Source organism: Stenella coeruleoalba (genome assembly GCF_951394435.1).
Source record: "Stenella coeruleoalba genome assembly, chromosome: X".
Taxonomy (NCBI): Eukaryota; Metazoa; Chordata; class Mammalia; order Artiodactyla; family Delphinidae; genus Stenella; species Stenella coeruleoalba.
The window spans coordinates 101,067,284-101,080,245 of record NC_137152.1 but is presented as its reverse complement, the minus strand read 5'-3'; the positions used below and the strand labels follow the sequence as shown (position 1 = coordinate 101,080,245).

The following is a 12,962-nucleotide window of genomic DNA, read 5'->3' as shown; positions in this document are numbered from 1 at the left end:
AGTGGGAGAATATGAATTTTTTTCCTAGTTGGGAAACATGAATTCTTCCTAGTTGGGGAAAAGAAAAAAGCACTTTGAGTACTGAATTGTTAAATTTAACCAACATAAGCTTGAACTACCTGACATTTACAATAAATGTCACAGTACTGTACCAGCAGTCCCAACATGTTATTCATGTTGAATGATCTTAGTCTTAATATTCAAATATTGAAAATAACTGAAAATTTGTATTGTGATTTCTCTTGATATAAGATACAGTACAGAGGGCCTTGAGCCATGTAAAATATCGGGGATGTCAATTCAAAAAGTAAAATTTGAAAACAAAACGTATAGCCAGTACTATCCTAAATATTTTTAGATTAAATATAAAAAGATGAATGAATGAATGACCCAAACCCTACCCTTAAATTAAGAAGCTTATAATTTTATAGAGGTGGAAAATCAGTTTTGGTTCATTAGTTGAAAATAAGAGATTTTTATAGTTGTTTCAATTACTACTCTTGTGTTTTTAGTTCCTTCTGGGGAGTTATTTGTGGGGTTTGTTTTATTTTTGTTTGCTTTTGAAAAAGGAACTTTGCTTTGGTCTATGCTTCAGTAAAAATTAATGCTTAGGGTTCAGGAAAACATTATGGTTTATTCCAGTTTTCAATTCACAGTGCAGTTTGCTTTATGTCCTTTAGAATTACTGTTTCTAGCCTGGGCTGAACTTTCCCAGCAATTTCATTGTTGCTGCTGAGAGGGACTGAGGGTAGTGCAGGGGTCAGAAATGGCAGAGGAAAGGGTCTGAATACACTTGGACATTTTCTCCCTTACCTTCCCTCCTGCTATTTGATTCCTTTATATCTGCAAGTACAGGAGCCACCATTTGGTATCATGTGCTTAGGGATTTTTTTTGCCAGTCACACTGAAAATCATGAATTATCTGTTTGATGAAAATGAAGCATACAAGACAGCAGAAGGTCATCACATAGTTGTCATCAGAGCATATTCATTTTTTTATTCTAATTCAGATTTCTAGAATTCCTTTCCAAAAAATAGTTTGATGATGATGACTAAATTGTATTAAACAGTTACCATGTGCCAAGATTTACTCCAGACACTAAACATGTATTTATATCATGAAAGTAATGCTATGGTCTTCATTTTCCAAATGAGAAATAGAAGCACAGAGAGTTTAAGTCATTTGCCCAAGGTCACAGAGCTAGAAACTGGTGGTCTGATTCCAGAGACTTGTCTCTTAACTTCTGCATTATACTGAAATCCACACATGAAACATATATGAAAACCACAAAAGACATTTTACACCCTGAAAGCAAAGCCCCAGTGTCTATTCATGATAGATTTTAGGTAAATTCTGTATTTTAATGTGTTGTGACAAGTTTCATAAATGGAAAATGTTTTTAAGATTCTGCTCAATTACAACAACAAGCAGGCCAAACCAATTTCTTTATTAAGAAAAATCATTAAAGGTTCATGCCATGTATACCAAATTATTATCTTAAACTGACTTTTTATGGAAGTCTGGACAAAACGTTAGCAATAGCTGCACATCATAGTTCTGTTATATTAGGTCTTTACTGTGTATTACTTACCAAGTAAAAACATAGCTCCTCTTTTATAAAGTCCTGTGTATACTAAACCAAACCTTGCAGAAGATGGAATATACTGTAAGGATATTTTCAAATGGTCACCTGTATCCTTTTACAATTTTCTAGACATCACACAACTCCATAAATACAGTTCTAAACTCGAAAACCAGGTAATTCTTTTTACACTGTTTTCTTTACAGTGTAGCACTTTACAGTGTAGCACTGTAGTTAAGAGCCTGGACTCTGGAGTCAGGTTTGGCTTTGAATACTGACTTTGTCATTTGCTGGCACTCCAACCTCAGGCAGTTAATTGACAGAGCCTTGCTGAACCAGTGTCCTAACCTGCAACATATGGATGATAATATAGTACCTGTCGCATAGAGTGGCTGTAAGGAGTAAGTGAGACAATGGATGTAAAGGACATTGTTTAATTTAGCAAAATAATTATTATTGGGTCAGATGATTGGAAAATTACCTTGTATTGGCATCCTATTAGATACTATAGATCCTGCTTTCAAACTGACATCAACTTTTTTATGAATGATGGCCTCCTTAGGATTTAGATGTTTTCTCTCTTTAAAGTTTGATTTCTCTTTACTTACCAATTTAACATCTATTATTTTTAAAATATCATCACTTTCATCACCAAAGCCATGGATAAGTAGAATAGCACTTTAAAAATAATCAAATTTTACTGGAATTGGTTCCCCATTAACAGTAGCTATATGTATCTGCTTCTCATTAGGAGATTAAAGAATTTTCTCACCACTTAATTTTCAAAATGAAAGAAAAAAAGAATATTTGATTATTTAGTATGCTAAAATTTTCTTTTTTAAATTTATTTGAATAATTTAAATTTAGTTTCAAAAAGAAGATATAAGTCACAACCATATGTCAGAATCTACCAGAAAAATCAGTTATCAGTTTTTCACTAATGTAAAATTGAAAGTATTGCACTAAAACAGGCCCTACTACCTTAGAAGCTTACAAACTAGTCATAACTCACTCTTTCTCTTTAACTTGTAAATATTATGTTAACAGCTGCTTTAAACAGAGCAGGGGATATGAACAAATGAAAGACTTGTTCCTAGACCTGAGTCATGTAAGGTCCATAAATTGAACTGAAAATAATTACAGTGTAATTTATCAACTAGTAGAGAATGTTAAAATCTTCAAGATTATCAAATCCAATATCATTATTTAAAGATGAAGAAACTGAGGTCCAGAGGGGTCAAGAACACACAGAGATGGTGGCGCAGTGGTTGAGAATCCGCCTGCCAATGCAGGGCACACGGGTTCGAGCCCTAGTCTGGGAAGATCCCACATGCCACGGAGCAACTAAGCCCGTGAGCCACAACTACTGAGCCTGCACGTCTGGAGCCTGTGCTCCACAACGAGAGCCCGCAACAGTGAGAGACCCGTGCACCGCGATGAAGAGTGGCCCCCACTCGCCGCAACTAGAGAAAGCCCTCGCACAGAAACGAAGACCCAACACACCCAAAAATAAATAAATAAATAATTAAAAAAAAAAAAAAAGAACACACAGAGAACTGAGACTAGAACCAAGGACTCCTGGTTCCACCTCTTCTGTTTTCTATTATTGTAATAATGTAACACAATCTAAACATGTAAATTCCTAAAGAGGTTTTCTAAGGGGGAATCAAAGACAGAAACTGAGCTGGTAAGAAAATTAATTTTATTCAGGCTGTTGCAATAGGGAGAGCACCTCAGGTTCAAAGATCAGTTTTGCCTAAGGCTTTTATAGGAGGAGTACATGAGCTACAAGCGGGATGATTTACAGTTGGAATTGTTTTGTACTCAGGGCAAATCTCAGTGAGTCAGATGAACAGGAAATGTTTTCTCTGTGTCTAGCTAGTTGAAGGGGAACAAACAGTTCTAAACTCCGATAACTATTTATGAAAGAATGGGAAATTGGAGGGTCTGTATCTGGTTTTTCAGCAGGTTCCAGCAAAAGGGGAAAGGTCTGTGTTTGGCTTTGTCACAGGTAACAAAGGAGTCATGTGCAATTCTTACGGGAGTGCTGAGAAAGAATGGACAGAGAGCCTTCTCTAATAAGTCTTAGGGAAAAGGGTTTTCAATTTGGTTATTTTTGCTTATTTATTTGTTTGTTTTGTGGTAAGCCACTTCCTAAATCATAAAAGCGTGGAAGGATATCTGAAAGCAAAAGTTTGGGGTAATCTCTTAACCAGCTCTGTTTTCCAGGGGCATAGGGCTCAGGTAAAATCCAACATTGTCAGTAACAATCTGAATGAGGAAGAAGTTTGTTGGGTAGATGAGGGTACTGAATTCCTGCAGGTTGGTTGCCCAGGAACAAAAAGGGTGGGTAGAGAGACAGAAAACTAAAGGACACTAAAGACAACCTTTATCTCCTTTACAATTTTTGCAAAAGGCTGGCCTTGGGAGGAAGTGACATTTCTTTTAAGTTCATCCTACAAAATCTATCTCTGCAAAGTTGAAGGAAAAAAAAAGACATTTTCTAGTCGATGTCTGCTGAATATACGACCATGTAAACAACGTATAGCTGATTCATACGACACAATCTATAGCCTGTCGTGAAGATGCTTCAGCCAGGACCAAACTGTGACTATAGCTTCACCTGTCTGGGCTCCAGTTTCTCCTCTGAAAAAAAAGGGAGTTGGCTTTGAAGGGAAGGAAAAATAATTTTACCTTTACTCTTCAGGTTCTTGGCTCAGACCGCCTTGTAATAAAAAGAAAGATAAATAGGAGAAAAACAAGCAAGTTAAATAACATGTGCACCTCCTGTTTTCATGAGAGAGACCCAGGAAAACTGAGCACCTCCCTGAAATGACCCAAGCCATCACCTTAGATACCATCTCATCTGAAAACAAAAGATGCGAGGGGAGTCAGTTAAGGGAGGGTATCAGGAAAAGCACAGTAAGTGGAGTATGGGTGTTATGCAGATTTAAGTCATTTCCTTCTCCTTTGATCAGAGTTTCCAAAGATTTAGAGTTATCCTTCTCTTCCTGGTAGAGAGGGGGAGACACCCTTACAAATGGAGGTTTCCCTTATAAATCTTGCAAAGGGTAACTTTTAACTTGTAATTTTTAACTTGCTAAAGGCTCTCTTGCTAAAGGGTAACTCCTATTCACTTTTCAGATCTTTTCCTATGTCTGCTGTTTTGTAAAAATAATCAGCTCAAGATAATCCTTAAGCCAAAGAGGCATATTTTGGGGTGGCAAATTCTGCTCCCCTTCAGCTTGCAACCCTTTGTGGGGGAGAGGTCATGGGAAGTGAAACACTTTTTGCAAATGAAATCTTACCTAGCAATTAGAAATATATAGCAGATAAGAGCCACCTTTCTCCAGATAAGGTGAGGGAGGGGAGCAGACTCCTGCCACCCCTCTCTTTTCCTTACTCTTTCCTTCCTTTTCCTCCATTCTCTTCCCAGCCGCTAAGGCTCTGACAAGACGGGGTGTTGCTCCGTAGGACTAGCTTATCTCTAAGGTCCCTTCTAGCTGTATACAGTATGAGTCAGTGAGTCCGAATTATGCAGTTAACAAAGAAAAATTAGCCATTCCAAGTAAAAGTTGACCTAGTTTTGCAAAAGGGGATATACTCCTGGGAAGTGGTTGAAATGTGTGTCTGTAAAATTTGTAAACCGCTGTTTTCCCATTTAAAGTACTTGCAGAGAATTCTGTTGTCATTCAAATAATTAATTCCCAGTTTTCTGCATTATAAGTTTCGGGTTTTGACATGTATATAACAATAATCATATGCACTTAGAGAGCATTTACAGTTTCAGAATACCTTAATGTCTTTTATCCACATAACAGTTTTATGCTGTAGCAGCTATTGTTACCCTTGTTTTACAGTTGAAAAGGAGAACACAAGAAGGTTAAGTGACTTGCCTTACATAATAGACATAACTACTGGCAGAGCTGAGATTAGGATCCAATCTCTTAACTGTTATCTCAGCACCCTTTTTTGGGTCTTTTCTTTCTTTTTTAAAAAATTCTATTCTCAAGGCCAGTTGTTTAAGTAACAGCTGTCTTGATTAGAGATCTCAATGCTAATAGCCACATCCCTTCCTAAGAATACTTTTTGTTTGCCATTTTCTGCAGTTTTTTTATTGATATTTTATTGTCCTTGTAATTCGTTTTAAGTCTTTTATTCTCCCACTACATACATTACCATATCTTCCCCATGTGGATAGTCATCTTTAGTTATACCCTTTCTAGTCCCACTACCAATATAAATAGTCACCATATCCACCATGTTTTATCAATTTTCTCTTGCTGTATCCTTAACATCTGGTTGCCATCACTACTTAATTTCAGATGTATACTTAATCTTCTCACCTGTCTCCATAGTGTTCTGCATTTTCTATTTAAAAAAATTTTTTTGAAATATAGTTGATTTATAATACTATATTAATTTCAGGTGTACAGCATAGTGATTCAGTATTTTTACAGATTATACTCCATTAAAAGTTATTATGAGATAATGGCTATAACTCCCTGTGCTATACAATATATCTTTGTTGCTTATCTATTTTATACATAGTAGCTTGTATCTCTTAATCCCATAACCCTAATTTGCCACTTCCCTCTCCCCACTGGTAACCATTAGTTTTTTTACATCTGTTAATCTCCTTCCGTTTTGCATATATGTTCCTTTGTATTATTTTTTAGATTCCATATATAAGTGGTATCATACAGTATTTGTCTTTGTCTCACTTATTTCACAAAGCTTAATATTCTCTAGGCCTATCCGTGTTGCTGCAGCTTGCAGTATTTCATTCTTTATTATGGCTGAGTAATATTCCATTGTATATACATACCACATCTTCTTAAGCTAGTCATCTGTTGATGGGCACTAGGGTTCATTCCATGTCTTGGCTATTGTAAATAGAGCTGCTATGAACATTAGGGTGCATGTATCTTTTCATTTTTCCATTTGTATACCCAGGAGTTGGATTGCTGGATCACATGGTGGTTTAATTTTTAATTTTTTGAGGAAACTCCATACTATTTTCCGCAGTGGGTGCATCAATTTACATTCCCACCAACAGTGTACAAGTATTCCCTTTGCTCCACATCCACTACAGCATTGATTATTTGTAGACTTTTTGATGATAGCCATTCTGACAGGTGTGAGGTGAGATCTCATTGTAGTTTTGATTTGCATTTCTCTAGTAATTAGCGATGTTGAGCATCTTTTCATGTGCCTGTTAGCCATCTGTATATCTTCTTTGGAAAAATGTCTGTTCAGGTCTTTTTCCCATTTTTTGATTGGGTTGTTTGGTTTTTTTTGATATTGAGTTGTAAGAGCTGTTAATATATTTTAGGTATTAACCCCTTGTTGGTCATATCGTTTACAAATATTTACTTCCATGCAATAGGCAGTCTTTTCATTTTGTCACTGGTTTCCTTTGCTGTGCAAAAGCTTTTAAGTTTGATTAGGTCCCACTTGTTTATTTTTGCTTTTATTTCTTTTCCCTTAGGAGACAGAGCCAAAAAAATATTGCTATGATTTATGTCAAATTATGTTCTGCCTATGTTCTCTTCTAGGAGTTTTATGGTTTCAGGTATTACATTTAGGTCTTTAATCCATTTTGAGTTTATTTTTGTATATGGTATGAGGAAATGTTCTGATCTCATTGTTTTACATGTGTCTGTCCAGTTTTCCTAGTACCACTTGTTGGAGAGACTGTCTTTTCTCCATTGTATATTCTTGCCTCCTTTATCATAGATTAATTGATGATAGGTGCATGGGTTTTATTTCTGGGCTCTCTATTCTATTTCATTGATCAATGTGTCTGTTTTAGTGCCAGTAACTGTGCGTTTTTTTTGTTTTGTTTTGTTTTTTTTGCGATACGCAGGCCTCTCACTGTTGTGGCCTCTCCCGTCGCGGAGCACAGGCTCTGGACGCGCAGGCTCAGTGGCCATGGCTCACGGGCCCAGCCGCTCCGCGGCACGTGGGATCTTCCCAGACCGGGGCACGAACCCGTGTCCCCTGCATCGGCAGGCGGACTCTCAACCACTGCGCCACCAGGGAAGCCCCAGTACTGTGCTTTTTGATTACTGTAGCTTTGTATTATAGTATGAACTCTGGGAGTGTGATATCTCCAGCTTTGTTCTTTATCCTCAGGATTGCTTTGGCAATTCAGGGTCTTTTGTGGTTCCATATGAATTTTAGTATTATTTGTTCTAGTTCTGTGAAAAATGTCTTGGATATTTTGATAGGAATTGCATTAAATCTGTAGATTGCTTTAGGTATTATGGACATTTTAACAATATTAATTCTTCTAATGCAAGAGCATGGGGTATCTTCCCATTTCTTTGTATCATCTTCAGTTTCCTTCATCAATGTTTATAGTTTTCAGAGTATAGGTCTTTCACCTCCTTGATTAAGTTTTTCCTTGATATTTTATTCCTTCTCTTTCTGATAGTTAATTATTATTATATAGAAAAGCAACAGATTTCTGTATATTAATCTTGTATCCTGCAACTTTGTGGAATTCATTTATTAGTTCTAATAGTTTTTCGGTGGAGACTTTAGGGTTTTCTATATAAAGTATTATGTTATCTGCAAAGAGTGACAGTTTTAATTCTTCCTTTCCAATTTGGATGCCTTTTATTTCTTTTTCTTGTCTGATTTTTGTGGCTAGGACTTCCAATACTGTGTTAAATAGAAGTGGTGAGAGTGGCCATCCTTGTCTTGCTCCTGAATTTAGAGGAAATGCTTTCAGTTTTACACCCTTGAGTATGATGTTAGCTGTGAGTTTGTCATAAATGGCCTTTATTATATTGAGATTTGTTCCCTCTATACCTACTCTGATGAGAGTTTTTATCAATGGATGTTAAATTTTTGTCAACTGCTTTTTCTGTGTCTATTGAGATGATCATGTGATTTCTATTTCTGTTCTTCCTTTTGTCAGTGTTGTGTATCACATTGATTGATTTGTGAATTTTGAAGCATCCTTGTGTCCTTGGCATAACTCCAACTTGATCATGGTGTCTGATTCTTTTTGTGTATTGTTGGATTTGGTTTGCTAATATTTTGTTGAGGATTTTTGCATCTATATTCATCAGAGATATTGGTCTGTAATTTTCTTTTTTGGTCATGTCTTTGTTTGATTTTGGTATCAAGGTGATGGTGGCTTCGTAGAATGAATTTAGGAGTGTTCCATCCTCTTCAATTTTTTTGAATAATTTGAGGATAGGTATTAGTTCTTCTTTATATGTTTTATAGAATTCCCCTGTGAAGCTGTCTGGTCCTGGACTTCTGTTTGCTGGGAGTTTTTTTTATTACAGCTTCAATTTCACTACTAGTGGTCTCTGTGTTCGTATTGTCCATTTCTTCTTGATTCTGTCTTGGCAGATTATATCTTTTAAGAAATTTGTCCATTTCTTCTAGGTTGTCCAATTTGTTGGCATACAGAAGGGTCTTGTTTTTTTAATCCAACCAGCCACCTTATGTCTTTTGATCAGAGCATTTAGTCCATTGACGCTTCAAGTAATTATTGATAGGTATGTACTTATTGCCATTTTATTACTTGTCCTTCTATTCTAAATGACAGCCTTGCTAGGTAAAGTATCTCAGGTTGCAGGTGTTTCCCTTTCAGGACTTTGAATATATTATGCCCCTCCCTTCTGACCTGCACAGTTTCTGCAGAGAAATCAGCTAGTAGCCTTATGGGGATTCCCTTGTATGTGAATCTTTGTTTTTCTCTTGCTGCCTTTAGGATTCTCTCTTTATCTTTAACTTTTGGCATTTTAATTATGATATTTCTCGCTGTGGCTGTTTGGGTTCATCTTGTTTGGGACCCTCTGTGCTTCCTGTACCTGGATATCTGTTTCCTTCTTCAGGTTTGCGAAATTTTTAGCCATAATTTCCTCAAATACATTTTTGATCCCCTTCTCTTTCTATTCTCCATTTGGAACCCCTATAGTGCAAATGTTGGAAAGCTTGATATTATCTTAGAGATCTCTTAAGTTGCTTTCATTTTTTTTTTTAATTTGTTTTTCTTTCTGCTGTTCTGATTGGGTGATTTCCATTATTCTATCTTCCAGACCACTTATGCATTCTTCTGTATCACTTAGTCTGATATTCATTCATTCTAATACGTTTTTTGTTTCAGCTTTTGATTATTCATTTCTGTTTGGGCTGATTCCTTGTTAAAATGTTCATTGTTTAGATAATTTCTTTTCTGTAATTCAGTTAACATTTTTATACCAATGTTTTGAATTCTTTATCTGATAAATTATTATCTGATACTTTGTTTCATTTTTTCAGGACTTTTCTCTTGCTCTTTCAGTTGAAAGTAGTTCCTCTGCATTTTCATTTTGCTTAACTTTCTCCATCTGTATGAATTTAGGTGAAACAGTTACCTATTGTGGTCTTGAAGGAGTGTTCTTATGTGGGAGCAGCCCCAGACAGACTGCTAGTGCCCAGCGCCTTTGATGGGAGGACTGGATTTGACGTGGATGCAAATCACATCTTCCCTCAGGGTGTGCTGGCAGCTCTCAGCTTGGTAAGGTGTGGGGCTGGAAATGGAGGAACTAGAGCTGCACAGGGTGTGAGGTGGGACTTCCTCTCTCCTCAGTGGTTATCACCGCCCTGTCAGGGGCAGGGTCTAATCAAGTTGCTGGAGCAGAAGCCCCAAGGGTTTGACTTGAGCTGGCTCTGTTTCAAGTGTGTGATTTTCACCTTCCCCACACTGAGACCTTTGCCCCAGAGGAGGGGAGTGCTGAAATAAGCGGGGCCCATGTGCAGACAGAGGTCTGATGCACTGCCTGTGTAGGTGTCTGAGGCTTCATTCAGATGCAGCCTCGGGTGCGAGACCCCTTCGTTTCTCACAGTTGATCACTGCCCACTGCCTCCACCACCCCTGCCCCCTTGTGGAATTGCTCCACAGGTCTGGCGGGACCCGCTTGGACTCTCCGTGTGTATCAAGTAGTGAGCTGCAGTAGAGCGGCTGCTGTCAGAGATCTGGGCTTCTTCTGAGGCACTGCCTGAATAAGTGCTAACAATAGCTCTGCCCCCGCACTGGATCACCTCGGCGGCCCGTGATCTGATCTTTTCCCCGGTCATATCAGCCCCAGATCCAGTGCCGTGCTATGGCGTGGAGTGACCGGGGCCAGAGCGTTCACTCAGCTCAGGCTGTGGTTCATGGCATGGTGGTCTCAGGAAACCCAGCAACTGCTGGGGCAGACCTCACAAGCAGAGTCCAGGCTTCACCAGACTTTCTGTCTGATCCAGCGGTCCTCCAGACAGCTAAGGGGGCTTGTCTTCTCCACATAGTACTCATGGACTGAGACGTCCAGTCTGTGGCTCGACCTGCTCACTCCCCAGGGCCGGTATCTGCCTATGTGATATCCCTTTTCCTCCAGTTCCCCTCCCAGGTGCACAGGTCCCAAGCCAAGACTTTTCTTTCTCTCCTACCCGATTATGTGTGTATCTTTCTTATAACCTTGGTTGTATAGGAGTCCTTCTAACCAGTTTCCATTTAGTTTTCAGTGAGGATTGTTCCACATGTAGATGTATTTTTGATGTGTTGGTAGGGGGATGTGAGCTCCATGTCCTCTTACTCTGCCATCTGTATCTCCCTCCTCTCCCGAAGAGTACTTTGCAAATCTTACATTTCACACCAAAGATCTAGGTTCCCCAAGCACTCCCTTCTCCTCAAAGGAGAACACATACACTTGCACACACGCAAGTACCCTTGGGAATTGAAAATTAAACAACAGCACAGAATGCACCTTTCTGACCTCCTTTCCTTGTAGACTTAGCTGAAGAGGGGTGTGTGTGTGTGTGTGTGTGTGTGTGTGTGTGTGTGTGTGTGTGTTGCTTGTTTTTTGGCTTTGTTTTGTTTTCTTTCCACCTACAGCATAGATACATTTGGAGGCAATTTATGCTATAACAGTTGTGGGCCCTGAATAACAGGTTGAATTCTAAATTTACTTACAGTTTCACTGATATTTATTTCACAGACCCAGTCAGTAAGTGAAGATCCATTTTGTGGTACCAGAGTAAAAAACTGCACCATCCCCACCCAGGTAATCATTGTGCATTCAGATGGAACACAGTCCTGCATTATAATTCTGTGGTTCTTCAATATTCGTCCATAGGACTTGTCGATATTAAAATGCACTCAGTTGCCCTTTGAGTCAGCCCATAGTTTCAGTATCTTTTACTTAGAGGATATTAGAGCCTAGGATATTGTTGTAGAATTGCGAATAATTCATATAAGCACAACAAACCACATGAATAAAATAGTAGTAATGCACTAACAGAGACAACAGTGTTGGGAGCATAACATTATTAGTTTTAAAGATTGATGGCAAATTACAGTAAATGTTTCCTATAATGCTATATAGATGTTTCTCTAACACAGGGTTTCAGGGGGCCCAGCTAGAGTGCTGCAGCTTGTTTTCCACTATATTAAATCACTTTATCAATATACCTCAGTTTTAACAAAAGCTTTTCTAAAGCATACTGGAGGCCTGACTTCTAAAAAGATTTATGGAAAGCGTTCACTATGCTAAAAGGCCAACTTATTTACATTATAAAAAATTCATGTTAAATGTTCTTGGCCATATATGTTTTACGTTTCATTCTTGTTTCATTTTAATCCTCATTTTCCCTTTTTTTAAACTTTTTTTTTAAACATACCTTTCCTGTGATGCCTATGAAATATGTCTGCCTTTTGGTCCCTCTACCCCAATAGTCTACACCTGACAGAGGCACTAAATGGTATGCTATAGAATGACATATTTATCCTCCTGGAGTAGTCCTTTGAAAGCTACGGGATCTTCCCATAACATGTTTATAATGTCTTAGTTTTTTGAAAGAAGCAGTCCATTGTAGAAATTTATCAACCATGTGTATATCTAATCCTGTTGAGTGTCCAGTTATATCTTTCGGCCTGTATTATTTTTGGAGGAAGTTCAAACATTTAGTAGCTTTTTCGTGAAGTCAAGGTAACTCTAGTATGTAAAATTTACTTTTGAAAATAAAGTGCTAAAGTTCCAGGATCTAATGCACAAGTCTGCATTTTTTCCTATGCATAACTTTGGCAATCCCATAGATAATAATCACAAATCCTTTCTTAGCCTTTGCTTTTCTAATACTAAGAGTCTTTGGTTTTACTTCTGTACACTACTTGTAGCTCCTGTGCTCCCTTAGTCATTTTAGTTGCCTTTTCCTATTTCCATTTTATATCCTACCAAAGGTGTCTTCACCAGGACTGTATACGGATTCCGTCTTGCCATTGCCAGTGGTTCAGTGAGAGGGAAGAATACATGTAAAAAGTTGAATTGTATGAGATTCTTGACCACCTCAAACTCTCCATTAAAATAATATCAAGGGAAGAAAAATGAAATCTTA

The 12,962-nt window shown here is 37.9% G+C and overlaps 1 protein-coding gene across 3 annotated transcripts in view; it reads left to right on the top strand.

Moving 5' to 3' along the window:
- Positions 1 to 12,962, top strand: part of TENM1 (teneurin transmembrane protein 1) — a 619,648-nt gene that overhangs the window by 325,271 nt on the left and 281,415 nt on the right. The window lies entirely within an intron of this gene.